The 15,915-nt window shown below is 41.3% G+C and overlaps 1 protein-coding gene and 1 long non-coding RNA gene across 9 annotated transcripts in view; both read right to left on the bottom strand.

Moving 5' to 3' along the window:
• Positions 1–15,915, bottom strand: part of RBFOX1 (RNA binding fox-1 homolog 1) — a 2,204,869-nt gene that overhangs the window by 593,258 nt on the left and 1,595,696 nt on the right. The window lies entirely within an intron of this gene.
• On the bottom strand, positions 1,310–11,568 carry LOC309644868. Its single transcript, XR_014254634.1, has 2 exons — positions 8,331–11,568; positions 1,310–4,063 (listed from the first exon to the last, which is right to left on the bottom strand). It is a non-coding gene; the product is annotated as an uncharacterized lncRNA (long non-coding RNA).

Below are 15,915 nucleotides of genomic sequence, written 5' to 3'. Positions count from 1 at the left end.
CTGGAACATAAAACACCTATAGTTTATACCTCTAATTTATGCATAATCTCTATATAGAATCTATAAGTCGAGCAATCTGTCATCAGTTTATAAGCAAAGGCTAGAATGTGGAGCATAGAACAGAAAAAGCTTTAGACATTCAGGAAAGAAAATGGGGAAATCAGAGGAGGGTCCCCAAATACCCAGGATGAGCTGAAAATGCAACAGATAGACTACGGATACATTCAGCTACTTCATCAGTTTGCTAAGAGCAGGCTGAGAATAGAATATTTTGGTTGGTGGAGTTTTTGCCAAGGGTAACGCACGATGGGAGATATAGGACTCCCAGGATCCTGGAGAAAGAATGATGAGTTTTTGTTTATTACTTTTTTTTTTTTTTTTTTTTTAAGTGATTGAACTGCATTGGCAAGAACTGTGACGCTGCCTACTGGGGCGACTGTCTCTCTCCCCTGTTTTTACAAAATCACTCAGAAATTCTCTACTCGTTCTTCTCCACCTGTTTTAAGCCGTGATATGTATGTATAAACCTCTGTTTATAAAAGAATGGGGGGAAACTATAACATGATAAGAAAGTTAAAATCAAGATTGCAGTATTTTTCCTAGAAGTTAAAAGAAGAGATGGTATGTAAATGAGAACGTTTGCATAGAAATAATAAAACAGAAATGGTTCTCTGTTTTAAGAGAGAAAAGAAGTAGAGAGAAATAAAAAGGTCCCAGAGTCAAAAATGAATGCTCATCCGAGTGGAGTTTAAACTGGGGACCATTTGGTCCAGGACATGAGGGATGAGGGTAAATAGTGTCTGACCTCTGAATTAGATGAGCAACTGTCAATTGCCAGTGTGTTTTGCCCAGCCCTGGGAAGACACAGCTCAACTGTATCCCAGGAAAGACCAATGCTAGTGGAATTAAATAACAATAGTTGTGCTGCCCAAGAGGGCTTTATCTTATTCTAGGGCATGTATAGCCTGGTACCCCACACAGATCAGGGCCTCAGTAAAAGTGATTCCCCTGCTTTTTTCTGGGAGTCCCCAGGGAAAGCTGTTTCTATCTTCTACTGCAACTGAGTTTGGTGAAGCAAAACTGCCCAGAAGTTAACAAAGGGTGCCAGAGAACTCAACTTTCTTTCCCCTGTACACTGACCTGTCCTCATCCAGGGGAAATGAAGCACCAGGAAAACTACCAAACTTATTTTTTTATAGGAAAAACTTCCAAAAGAAATTGAAGGAAAGAATATACAAATGTTAGATGGGGCTAAAAGATTTCAAGTGTTTGTGTCTACAGTTATATTATCAGACTGGCTTCCACGAGCTATACTGTGTTTTTAACTAGGACTATTCCAAAGCATTTCATTGCCTTTCTCATCCGGAGAAGACAGTCCCGATTCACTGCAATAACTGAGTGGGGACAGAGGGAAAGAGAGAAGGCTCTACCCCAACTGCTCTCGCAACTCCACCCAGCAAAAAGTTTCCAGTCTTAATAAAAATATTCTCACTGAAATCATGTGCTATTAACACAGGTGCATATAAAGAGCCTACTTGACAAATTTCAGAAACAAGGACGGGAATAAACTGAATACAAATTTTGTTTTACTGTATCTCCAAGTTTCTTCATTTTCATTTTTACATCCATGAGAGAACAGTAAACACTATTTTCATCCATGGATATAGCTGAGACTCATTTTCCTAAAGCAATACAAGCCCTTAAAAGAGATATCAGCCACATTTAGAGTATCTTTATTTACAGACTACAAGGCAACAGCAGAACCTCTGCATTTAAAAAAAAAAAGAAGAAGAAGAAGAAGAGGAAGAAAAGAATGGAAAAATCCTCTAATCCATAGTGTTAAAGCTAGCTCACCAATTCATATCTCCTTAAACAGCATGGATCCAGCCGTTACAACTTAAAGTCTCTGCCATTTTTTGAATGTAAACTCCCAAAACTCGGAATTAAAGATGTAAATAGAATACCTGAACACAGGGCAAAGAGGTAGTAACCATTTTTCGATTTGATATACACAGTGAATAAAAACAGGTAGCACAGAAAAGCATCGGTTGGAAAGAAGAAAATAGAAATTGAGGCATGCAGCTTTTACAAGCCAAGGGCTAATTACCAGGAATCAGGTTAGCAAGCTTTGAGGGTCTGGGACACACAATGTTTCCCCACCTGCTCTGAGTTGCAAAGATGCACATGTGTAAGAGGCAGCAAACTTCATAAATAAAATCAATGGCACCACTTAGCAACTTTTTCTTCTTTTCAGAGAAAAACTGTAACCCGTAAATTGTTACTCACCACAGCCTAAAAAAAATAGAAATTTGTTTACAGTTAGCCAGAACCCACTCACAAAATACAAACCAAAATAGACTCCTTTCCCACAAACACTGGCAGGTATTTCCTTAATAATTGATGTCATAATCCCATGTGAAAAATGTTCTTCGTGCTTAAAAATCATCATTTGTAAACATTCAAAATTTGAATTGTTTCCGCCTCCACTGTCAAAAATAGATGGCATGAGAATTCGGTGTTTTTAGGTAAAACTATCTCTGTTAAGTTTATGCTATTTAGCGATTTGATATTTCCAAACACCTCTTTCATAACAGGCAAGTTTAAAGAGGAAACTTGCCCCAAAATGAAAACAAAATAATAATAGAGACAGTCTGTCCCCAGCTGGCAGGATTCATCGTGTTGAACTGTGCAGAAATAAACCAGGTGTAAGTGGAGCTAAAGTCACTATAAAAGAAAATGTACAAAAGAAAAGAGGGGGGAAAAAAAAAGTCTAGATTGCAAAGCTTACTGAGGGGCAGGCTGAGACACCAGTGGAGGTCAAAGAACAGGGGTGATTAACAAAGAAGCTTTCTTCCTTACAGCAAAGACAAGTTCATGGATCTGAGTTGAACTACAAGAACGATCGGAGAGAGGGAAATAAAGAGAGGTTTTTCTAAGTATGCTGAACAACAAAAATAACGATGATGATGCTGACGAAAGGAGAGGTACTGTTTTACCTCGGAAATGTCTCCCTCCCTTGAAAACGCAGGGAGCATCCTATCTTTAACCTGAAATCACAGAGCCAGTCTTTGGTTGATAAATGCACACAACTCCTCCAGTGGCCAAACTCAACTAGGATGTATCTGTGTCCCCCAAAACATGATTGAGGAATTTTTCTAAGCCTTTCATGCTAGATGACTTTTTTTTTAATTGCCTTGACAGTTAAATAGTGGAATTCATAACTACAGGTTACCACTTCAGTGCTTTTATTTTCATGCCATCTCCTGAAAAAGAAAAAAATAATAATAACTATATAATATTTATCAGTAAGCCAGAACAAGTACAGGGAAATCCACCTTTTGCCAGACAGATCTTGTAAAATACACACATACAAACACACACCTGGTGAAGGCAAATAAGACACCCTGCTCACATCTCCAACCCTCAGCCCCCAAATGACAAATAAGTAGTCACTTGTGAGAGAAAACCAAACCAAACCAACCAAACAAACAAACAAAAAGCCACCACGACTCCGAACAGTTCATTCTTAGTAATTAAATGAAATCCTGCACAGCTACAAGTGATGCAGAATTCGCTTCATGCCTGAACCGGCTTTTCCAGACCTTTTCTTTACTAAAAAAAATTTTTTTTCCGAATTCACCATCTACAGTGTTTCAAGAAAAGAGAAAGCCATGCATTCCCCCCACACATCTTTTTTTTGGTTTCCTTTTTGCAACTGAAAATAAAATTGCAGCTTAATGCTAATGAACCAGGTCTTCCTAAACTCCCACTGGAAACACAAGCACATGTACTGTAGCCAGGCAAGATTATTCTGCCACAAGCATAATCACCTTAACACAAAATGCGATTACTCTGGGCTGCAATCTTTATCCCCGAAGTCAATTTATTAATCAGAGAGAAAGAGAGAGTGAGGGGGGGAGAGAGAGAAAGAGAAAGAGAGAGAGAGAGAGAGAGAGAGAGGGAGGGAGGGAGGCTACCTACCCACAAATACATCATCATCTTGAAAGAGAAATCAAGGGCTCTCTGTCAGCAAACAGAAGTCTCCTTACTTCACCAAGAGTATCTGGAAGAAAAACTGAAACCAGTGGGTAGGAAATCTTGCCTTTTCCTGTCAAGTCCTTAAGGTTTGGTGTGCTTGTTTATGAGTTTATGAGGATAGCATTCCTTCAGTGGCACTGCGTGTGATGTGACTTGCTTCAGGCTGCCTCTCTCTCTCTCTCTCTCTCTCTTTCCTTCCTAACTCTTGCCTTTCCTCTCTTTCCTGTCAAGGCTGCTTTTGGTAACAAATTCTTGGTGTGGCTCCTTAATGAGCAAAAATCCGGACACTTTAGGCAGCCAGCAAGAGTGGCGACCACACACCCTGATGATGCTTGTAGTATTAATAATAATAGCGATGGTGTAATCATAAACAAGCAGGCGCTACACCATTTCCTGACGGCTGGTGGGAGGTTCACGGAAGTCCCCACTGGTGAAATTTACAGGAAGACGGCCGATCCTCTTGAGGCAAAAGCACATCTGCACGGAGCCGCTGACTCTGGGAGGCCAGCATCTGAGATTTTTTTTTTTTTTTTAACTCAAAGTAAAGCTCCAGCCGCAGAGAAAAGAACATGTGCAGTAACCCAGCTTCCCCTTTATCTCTTTAAATGTACTTCAGATAAAAGCAGCATCCAGTCCGGTCAAGGCCTCCCCAGACTCATTGCTCTTATAGCACACGGCTCAGCACACTTGTCTACAGCCATCTACCGACCCTGCCGTGTCATTGCGGGCTCGGAGGCGGCCTGCTGTCCACGCTGCAGCTGCCCAGGGGCAGCCGCTTCCCCGCGCAGGGCTCTCAGCCAGGGTGTGTACCGGGAAAGATGGGCTGTGGACGCTTCTGTGCCAATTCAGCAAATCAAAAGCAAAACCAAGCCCCACCAACTCGACCCAGCAAACGGAAAGCCTCAGAAAGACTTGCTAGCACAAATATTTGGCCTTGCTAACCTAAGGATGGAGATGATACACATGCCCTCATTAGGAGACCAGGTGTGTGTGTGTGTGTGTGTGTGTGTGTGTGTGTGTGTGTGTGTGTGTGTGTGTGTGTGTGTGTGTGTGTGTGTGTGTGTGTTTCCTTCTCCCTCATCCTTTGCAATTGCAGACCTGGGAAATCCTGTGGTATGCATAAAACTTGATCATTTCGACAGGCTCTCCTTACAAAATCCACAGGTTTGGATGCACAGCTAAGATTTCCTGAAATTATCCAAATTTTTTTCTTTCCCTGAATCAATTCTCCTTTATTAATTGTTCTTTTTAATCCATTTTAAATTGTATACTTTATCTTGAAAATCATCTCCATTACTGAAATACATCGCAAACGAGAGTATGGGGAATGCAATTTGCCTGGCATATTAATTGATGCAGTGCTCAATTATTGATATATGGATAAAGGAGGAATTAATATTAAAATACATCTTGTACATTAGGGGAGAAGGAGGAAAAAAATGATCTCTTGCTCGGGCCTGAGTTTTGACCATTAGTTATATATTTACACATCACACAGAGAAACTGGCTGAGCCCCCAAGTTGACTTACATTTCTCCTTAAAATCGCACAAGGCAAAATGTCACCTAAATTATTAAAATGCATTAGCTAAATGATGGAGTCATCTGCAGCACTGGGCAGGTGGCAAGGCACCTGTTAAAACAGCCCACAGACAGCCCATCAAGATGCATAATGGCCAAGCAGTTTGGAGAGAACGAACGCCAAGACATGCCATTAAACAAACAGCGATGGAGGGATGCTCAGAGCTGGCTACAACCAAGTGGCAAGAAGAGAACCACACAGCCAACAGCTGGTAAAGTCTCAGTCGTGCATGCACACTGACCTACAGCATTTGAAAGGCCCTTGAGTCACACAATAGGATGGAGAGGTGGGTGACCGACTGTACTGGTTTGACAGGGTCCAGGGGGTTCCTGAGATGCAGGACTTTCAGGGCTAAAAGCAGGAGAGCCCCAAACAAACTAAAAAGGTTAGTCATCCTCCTTAGGAGAAGTCCTGGACACACTATGTCATCACGGTGAAGAAAAATGGGAAATCCATCGTCTTCATGATTTTGGGTGATAAATATCACCTCTACACACGATCTCCACTAACTGTAGACTTGCACCAAGGACAAAATGTGCCCTTGCTGGTAGGAAATCTTGGGGTGGGGAGAAGATAACTAAGCCCCATTCTTTACACATTCATGTGGGTGCTCATTCATTGATTCCACAGGTAGTCTACTGAACACCTGTTCTGTGTCAGTCTCTGGGTAGATACTTGTAATTCAGTGGTGGAAAATCGGTGATGCAGCTGTTTCAAATCAGTGGGCAGCAAAGGCCCTGAAGATGCATTTCTTTGGGCCGGTCCATTTTCTGAAATGTAACTTATTTGCCAATATTTAAAAACCAGGAGATTTCAAATGAAAACCCAGAAGTACCATTTTTTTTTTCCAGAACTATTGGATGATCCGGCAATGTAAGATCGACACTTGCACAGTGGTGACAATGGGATAATGCTGAGTAGCAGCTGCCCTCATCAGGCGCAAACGCTCTCCATTTCTCCACAGTCTCCACCACTCCCAATCGTCCCCGAGATCAGATGTTACATGGCAAGTGGATTCACTGTCTCGTGGGCCTGGCCCTTGTGGACATTTATGTTTGTAAATGCCTCTGATCTGATCTGGGATGTGAGAACAAACACACACACTCAACAGTGCACTTCAGATACAGAGTTCATCTAGAATGTTTACAATTTAATATTTATTTTGTCTTCAGTGTCTCCTAATCTGAATTAAGATATTGGTCCATTAGTAGAAAAAATGGATGGATAGATAGATAGATGATAGACAGATAGATAGATAGGTAGGTAGGTAGGTAGATAGAGGAGAGAGAATATATCATGATGTGTGTATATTTTACATTCACCAAATGCTCATTTTCCACACTGAAAGTTACAAGGCATCTATTGTGCATAAGGGAGAAATCTCATTTCAACTTAGGGCAGGTGAGCTCCGGAGACCAACCGGGCTCTGGTCTTTGAACTTCAACTTGTAGAAAGGTATCACCCCCTCCAAAATCCCCTCCCCTTCTCACATGGCCAATGAAGTCAGTTCATCATGTCATGGGGCTGTTTCGTACAAATGGTTCCACTGCAATCAACTAAAGGAAAAGTCTCTTTAAGTTAGAGGTTACTAAATCAATGCAAACTCACACTTTCTTTTTCCTCTTCAGTATGTGCATAGCAAGATCAAATTTTCAAATATTAATATGTTTTTTCTCTCCATATTTTTTCCTTTCTTCCCTCTACTTTTACCCCCAACTTTCTCCCCCCATGTCCATTTCTTAGCACAAAGCAATACAAAGATATGGTCTGAAATTAATGTTTTGGGTTTTTTTTTTCCTTTAGCTAAAGCCTAAGTCAAGAAATACATATATATATATATATATGCATATATATATATATGTATATATAATGAACCACCACTATATATAGTGGTGGTTCATTTGACTAGCAGAGTGCTGAGTTTTATTTCATTGTATCTGAGTATCTTTAAATTTGAATTATGTTTTCCTGTTCACCACGGTCCCCACATGGGGATACTTGTAACATCTGATCTTAATTGTATTATACCGGGTCTGCCTCTTTCATTCACTTGCCTAAGTTTTGTTGGTATTTGAGTTCATGACCTTTGGATCAGAAACCCATGGGAGCGATTAGAACAGGTGACCTGAAAGGTGATTGGGAGAGTGGGAGTACCTTGGAGAGGTAACAGGAGAGAAGGAGCTCCAAAGACTGCAAGTGGGCCATACATCTCTGAGTCCCAAGAAGAAGACGGTTTGCACACTGGCCCTAGGAAAGCTGGATTCTAAGTGCCAGGGTTTCCAGCTTCACTACAGAGCCATCATTCTTAAGGATGATAGAGAAGCAACTGAGCCACCAAGCCAAGAGAAACCATGGGCACCACACAGCAGATATTGCCTTGGTAACCACTATCAACTGATGGTCCATGACCCATCCCCAGTGCCTTCTTGCTGTTGCAATTTGCACCTCCCAGACCCCTGCACATGCCTAGGAAAAGGAAGGGCTCTACGATGGCTGAAAATGAATGTTTTGCCTGATGAGTAGGATAGGAGACTGGATTCAAAATTAAGTCGACTGAAAATAAAGAATGAAATAATGTTTTGCACATCTGAGTTAATGAACTGATTTCTCATACAAACTTTAAGAAAGCTAACAAAGAAACACATCTGCTCCATGCAGAGTTGGATGCACAGTCTAGACTTGATAGTCTATAAGAGATCAAGGGATGGGTACCTGGTATTTGTCTCCTGTGCTTTCAACTTCTGTTAGCATCAAGGACTCTCCTGATTGTGTTTTCTCTCCCTCTTCTCAGCCTGCACCCTCTCATCCTCCCACCTGCTTGAACACATGGCCCCTCTGCAAGGAATGAGATTCACCCAAGACGGTAAAACATTTTATCACTGTGACACAAACGGGAGACAGCTGCTTCCCATAAATCAAGTTTGGGAGGTGTTATGATTTCTCTACTCTGGAGTCCAGAGGTTAAACAGACAGAATGGAACATTCAGTGGGCTGCCCCCTCGGGGGGTGTCAGCAAATTATTTCTATGTTTGAAATTCTGCTCATAACCAAATTGATTATTCAATCAATTCCTCAAACCTTGCTGCTTGAAATGAGCACACTGACATTTTCTATTTACTGCCATCCCCAAAACTTCCATTTTAAATCATTTTAATAACAAAGTAAACATACTCAAATATTCAATTCAAGACCAATTTTCCCCCCATTTGCAACCTGGCTGGTAGTCCAGGAGCTGCTTTCACGGTGGATATAGTTAATGCTCCTTTTTCTCATGCTCAAAGAGGAATTATTTTTAAATAATCATCAATTCATTTATCAATTATCAGCTGGACACCATAATTAATCAATTGCAAAGCAATGGCCTCAAAGCAATATTGATTAAGCTACTGGTGACCTATCTAAGTGGTTTCTAATCTGCTACAGAAATCGAATATCGCTATGAAATATTAGATAATATAGGACAAGCAGCATCGGACTTCCAACTTTATGAAGGAAAGTCTTCATTAAAAAGCTGAGTTACTAAACACTAAACTGAATATGAAAAATGACTTGAGAAACCCAATTTAATTAGTGCTGGGACCTTTATTTTATATGATTTTACTGCGCCCTCGCTTGACACTATTATCTGCAAGAATGGAAGTCCTGAGTAGGCTGATCCATTCTGAGCCAGAAGTCTTCAGTTTTGTCATAGCTACAATATCCTACCATAAAGCCAGTGTTCCACTAAGATAGTCCACAGAGCATAGGGACGTCAGGGAGTGACCTCCAGAGGGGGTCTTCAGCATCCCATGGAGACAGTTAACCACAATCGCTATTAACCAGATAGCATGTGAAGAATCTAATGATTTCTCCTTCCCCTGAAAACCACATACTTGTTCATGTCCAATTTTGATCTCTCTGGCCACATGGGCAAACGTAGACTTTCCCCCTACAGTGGAAGCTGCAGCAATCCCTACCGCATTATCCCAAACTCGAGTGCCTTCAAGGAATATTTAGGCCACCAAAAAAGACTGACCTGGACATGGAGATGATTAGACATATCTGAGTTAATCAATAAGGGCCGTTCGATTACTGCATTGTTCAGGCAGGTATTGCTCAAATAGTCCATCTTAATGAGGCAAAGGTCACTGACATGATTCTTTTAATTATTATGAAATATTTAAAAGTCATAATTATAATAAAATCAGCACTTAATTACCCAACTCCTAACTTGAGCTATAGAACATGGGTGTAGTGAAGTGCTCAATACGTACTGAATCAATGAACAAGTTAATTGATAAGCACATAAATATCACCTTCCATGTAAAAAACTGCTGCTACTTCTATTCCCATAATTAGTGAGGAATCAGAGCTCTTATGTTTCCAGCCTTGGCGATGAATTCTCTAAAGCCAGACTTGTCCTCCCTTTGGTTTTCCCATGAGGTGCAGCCAAAGCTATAGTGGCCAAGGTTTAGGACACAAACTGCGGTAACAGAATGGAAAGGATACCAGCGTTCTGTATGTTAATAAGGCCAGTGAGGCAAGAGCCGAGGCTGGAGAGCAAGGCAAGGACCAGTTTAATATGTATCACATCTTCTTTATCCATTTGTCTATCGATGGACATTTAGGTTGCTTGCATGTCTTGGCTATTGTAAATAGTGCTGCTGATGAATGGATAAAGAAGATGTGGTACATATATACAATGGAATACTACTCAGCCATAAAAAAGAACAAAAAATGTCATTTGCAGTAACATGGATAGACCTAGAGATTGTCATACTAAGTGAAGTAAGTCAGACAGGGAAAGACAAATATCACATGGTATCACTTATATGTGGAATCTAAAAAAAAAATGATACAAATGAACTTATTTACAAAACAGAAACAGACTCACAGACTAACAAAACAAATTTATGGTTACCAAAGGGGAAAGGTGGTGGGGAGGGATAAATCAGGAGTTTGGGATTAATATGTACACACTACTATACATAAAATAATCAACAAGGACCTACTGTATAGCACAGGGAACTCTACTCAGTACTCTGTAATAACCTAAATGGGAAAAGAATTTGAAAAAGAATAGATATATGTACACATATAACTGAATCACTTTGCTGTACACCTGAAACTAACACAACATTGTAAATCAACTATACTCCAATATAAAATAAGAATTTTAAAAAAGAACCAGTTTAAGGCAGAGCCTCAGTCATCACAGGGTGGGGTTTGGGTTTTGCTCCAAGAGCAATGAGAAGCCACCCACCGAGGGAATCAACTAGGGATGGCTTATGTCCCCCTGGCCGCTGACAGTGGCAAAGACCAGTCAGGAGTTTGTTGCAGTCCTCCGGGCAATAAACAAGGCTGGTCTGGACCAGGTGGTGATGGAGAGGGTTGAACTACACAGTGTAAGTAGTGATGCAAAGCATACCCTAACATTGATGGTTTGCACAGCAGCCAATTCCAAAATGCTGACATGCAGCTGGACAAGATCAAGTTGTGAGTGCACCCTAAGAGAACGTGGACCAGGGTAAGAGGACATCAAGACAGCACGTCACTGAGGAATCTCTGAATAGGCTAGAGCGCTTAAGTAAGCAGAGAAACAGTGATCTGCAAACTTCATAACAAACATGAAGGAGAAAAATACACATTTCCTGGGGACTAAGGCTCTGTTAAATTTGTTCAGCACAAATAGTCATTTCTTTGGCATCAAAATCATAGTGAAGGCTGTTCTGCCAGGATAAAGACAGGTTACTGATTATGAGGACTTAGGTAGCAGAAGAAGCTACAGGAAGGTGGGCAAAGCACTGGAGGGAAATTATTTATACCAGTGTTCGACAATCCTCTGAGATACCTCAGTCAGGATCTCTGCAATTTTCTGTCCACTCTGCATGAAATTATCAAAGATCCATGCAACCCTTCTAGTGGGCCCCCAAATTAAAGGGAAATGGAACCTTTTGTTTACTTCACCTTTATTTTTTGATTGAGGTATAACATGGATACAGTAAAGAGCACTGATTTTTTAAAAAACTGTGATAAAATGTATATAACAAAATTTACAATTTTAACCCTTTCTAAGTGTACAGTCAAGCTGCGTTAAGTGCATTCACATTGTTGTGCAAACATTAACACTATCCATGCATAGAACATTTTCATCTTGCAAAACTGAAACTCTGCACCCTTAAACAATAACTCCCCACACCTCCCTCCAACACTTGCCAACTGCCATTCCATAACGTGCACTAATCTTAAGTGTACAATTTCATACACACAACATACACACACACACACACGCACGCACGCACACACCCCTATGAAACCACAACCTAGATCAAGAGTTTGAACACATCAAGCACGCCAGAAATCTCCCTCCTGCCAAACTCGGCAATGTTTATTTTCCTCTCTCACCCTCCTGGTTCTCTCTCCATCATAATGCAAAAGCCTTTATGAGGTACTTATTCACAATGGCATTTTATTTTTCTTTATACAGAGGGAGAGAAACAGATGTGACACCACCTCTATATTCTCCAAGAATTTACAACCTGACTTTGACAAGGAAGGACTCTACCTTGCTGAATCTCTCCTTCTGTGCCCGGGGCTTATGCTACAAGATGGAATGCAGGGTGCGAAGTATAAAATCAGCTCCGCCTGTGCAGAACATCCCATACGAAGCAGATGCATGTTGCTTTCATTGTGCCTCCTGCCCCCAGTGTCCATCCCCAAGCTTCTTCTAGGAATACACGCTGGTCTTCCTTAGGATACCTTCCCTGAACAACCCACAGTGTGCATGGTCCTGTTGGGGCTGAGCCAGATGCAGGAGCGGGCAAGGGATACTGGACTTTGCCAATGAACACAGGCAGCCCCTGGCCGTAGGTGTTGGTGTAGAGATGGGAAGGGGAGTCAGCCAGTCTGGTTTGGTCCTCCATCTGACCTATGCAATCTCGAGTATGTTAGAGAACCCTGCTAGCCATCAGTAATAAAATGGGGAAGATAATCCCCACATCACTGAACTGTGATAAAGCTAAATGAGATAACAAAAGGCAAATCATGAGCATGCCACATAGCACAGTGTAAGCGCTCAATAAACTGCATGCGTTAGGATTCATGCTAACATAAAAATAAGCATTATATTAATTTTTATATTCAAGTGAACTCAATGGATACCCCTCTAGCCTGTGAACTCCTTGAAGACATCACTTGAATGTGAACATTGTCCTTTTATTTCTATATTTCTAGTATTTGACACATTGTGGGATGCTTAGGAAACATATGTTGGGCAGATAAACAAATGATGTAATCTCTATTTTAAAAATGTGATCCTGTTCTCATCTCTTCCCCCTATTTCTCTTCATTTTCTCTATAGATACATTTGTTTGCTATAAACAACATAAATAATGTTATGATTTAGAATTCTGATCACTCCCTGTTCCCTGCATGCTGCTGCCCAAGGAGTGGTCTGAAGCTCTCTGAAACTTAGACAGCTGGGTCCCCAGGCAGATGTTCCTGTTCCCTAAGGACTAATGATAGCCAAGCATCTCAGGTGGCAGAGACTTATGCTGCAAGGCTTCTGCTGCTGTGACTGCGGCAATGTGTGGCAGAAACGTACAAGGACAGAGAACTCTGATGTGATGGGTTGAATTGTGCCCCTCCCCACAAAAGATACCTTACGATCCCAATGCCCAGTATCTCAGAATGGGACCTTATTTAGAAACAGGATCTTTACAGAGATAATCAAGTTAGAAAGAAGTTAGTAGAATGGACCCTAATCCAATATGACTGGTGTTACTTTTCAAAAGAGACAATTTGGACACAGAAACAGACAGGCACAGCGGGAAAATGACATGAAGACATAGCAAGAAGATGGTCATCCAACTGGAGTGATGTATCTCCTCCAAGTCAAGGGATGCCAAAGATTGGGCACATATTATACCAGCAGCTAGGAGAGGCAAAGACAGATTCTCCCCTAGAAACTTCAGAGGAAGATGGCCCTGCTGACACCTTGATTTGACTTCTAGCTCCAGAACTGTGAGACAACAAATACCTGTTGATTGAGGCCACCCAGTTTTGGTACTTTGTTAAGGCTGCCCTAGGAAATGAACATACTGACTCTCTATGGAGTCTGAAGCTCTTTTTAACAAGAATGTCCACGTGGTTGGTTATAAACAGAGAAAAAAGCCATGTCACAAAGCCAAACCATACCTGGGTTAGGTCACTTCACAAGGTGATTCCTAAAGCAGTTTCAGCGATACCGTAAAACCCTGTGTAGCGGACCTGGGGTGCTTTGACAATTCAGTGCTCCTTCCCCATTTTTCTGCAAGAAAACTATGACTGATGAAATCCAAATAACATGACGATGTGAAAGCAGGAACAGCAGAGTCACCAACATTCTTCATGAGTCCAGGGGAAAGGTATTAAGTGGTACAGACAGGTACAGGCAGAAAAATCTCAAAAGATGCTTGCCTTTCTTAGCAGTGACAGTGGTAATACTATTGCAACTATGGGAGCCAGAGTAACTCAGCCCTCGTGGTCACCTTCTCACCACTCGGATTCATGAGTTGAGCAAATACTTAGCCTCCTCAATAAAAGCACAATCTCAAGTTTCATAAAAGGGATGCAAAGTGGCTAATGGACTGGGAGAAATTGTAGCTAGAAGCACGTTTCAAAAGTACATTTTGTTTATATCAAAACCTCATTGAAGTATCAGTTTAAGAGAAAGCTGCTAACAGGGCAAGTTTAATATGACTAATACTCCCACAACCTCAGAACATTGCATTTCCACCCACCCAAGAGCTGTAACTTTAAAAACATCTTAATGTCACTAATATGGTAAGATGCTACTAATACGGTACAAATTATAGCAAGAAGACACAAACACGGTACTGAGTATTTGCCTAGGAACTCAGTAGCGAATATGATCCTTGCACTAATATGATGACAGGTTGAAAATACTTGCAATTCTCTTCACTGTCTCCCCATTAGTCCGTGTTGATGATGTTACAAACGGCGCAGTTATTCACAGATTAGTTAATCTTTGAGACTTTGCATCCTTGATGATAATAAATGCGCTGACTTTGCCGCCTTTAGGAAGCTAAAATTCTCATTTTTTCTTTCTCAAGAAAACTCATCATGTAAAACTCATTGCAATTTTCAAAGCAACGTTGACATCGGTCAGTTAAACATGGGGTCAGTTAAACATCAGCTATTGACCTGATGGTACCCTGCCCTCCAATGCCATGATCTCCCCTCATGGATTGTTTGAAGGAGGACTAGCCTGACTGCAGTGCCACGCGTGCTGCTGGGAAGCTGCTTGCTCACAGTTATCATTCCCCCAGAGCTAAAACTTGAAGAGATTTCTGGGCAGGAAATTGTAGGTGCACCAGAAGTCTGTACAAGGAAAATCTCTGGGATCTAATCCACGAAAATGGCCCTGCGCCAAGAAATCAGACTGATGTCTCGCCCACCCCACCTACCCACACCTGCTAACTTCTAAGCTGTTCTAGAAATGCAATGTTAGCAAATTGTTAGAAAGTAAGTGTTTAACTAACCAGAAGCCTGTTCTGTGGTATCAAGAGAGGTGACATTACTTAAGCTGTACAAGGACCTACGTCATTATCCCTGGGGCTCGTGAGAGGTATATAAGTGGGCTTATCAACCATGACATTGGAATGGGAATTTACAGTGGCGAATCCAGAATATGTATCAACTGTTACAAGTGAGTATTTTGGTTGGCAATGGGAAAGTGGCATTTAGAATTGTTTACACTCCCTCTGCGTTGTTCATTCTACTGCAAACATTTAAAGAAATTCAAGTATTTGCAGGGAGTCACACAGTTGATGCATTTGAGTGAAACTGGGAGGGTATACGACTTCGGTTTATTGGCATATCTTATTTATTTATAACAGACCATGTGATTCTTCCTGGTCTGTTTTATTTTTCCATTTTTAACAAACATTTGGGTAAAGGCAATTTTTCCTTTCTACTTAACTCTACAAATAATGAAAACAGCACATGTGTGACAATAAATAGCAAATGACAAACTGTAGTATTCATGTTACCTAAATAAAGCAATGGTTCTTATCTTCAAAAACTTGTTTCCATGTAAGCCCAAAAGTTCATGGATTTTTATTTATTTAAAAATTTGTCGGGGCTTCCCTGGTGGCGCAGTGGTTGAGAATCCGCCTGCCAATGCAGGGGACACGGGTTCGAGCCCTGGTCTGGGAAGATCCCACAGGCCGCAGAGCGACTGGGCCCATGAGCCACAACTACTGAGCCTGCGCGTCTGGAGCCTGTGCTCCGCAACAAGAGAGGCCGCGATAGTGAG

Source organism: Balaenoptera physalus, assembly GCF_965194825.1.
Source record: "Balaenoptera physalus genome assembly, chromosome: 16".
Lineage (NCBI taxonomy): Eukaryota > Metazoa > Chordata > Mammalia > Artiodactyla > Balaenopteridae > Balaenoptera > Balaenoptera physalus.
The sequence above is the reverse complement of the archived record's forward strand: the minus strand, read 5'-3'. Positions and strand labels throughout refer to the sequence as shown.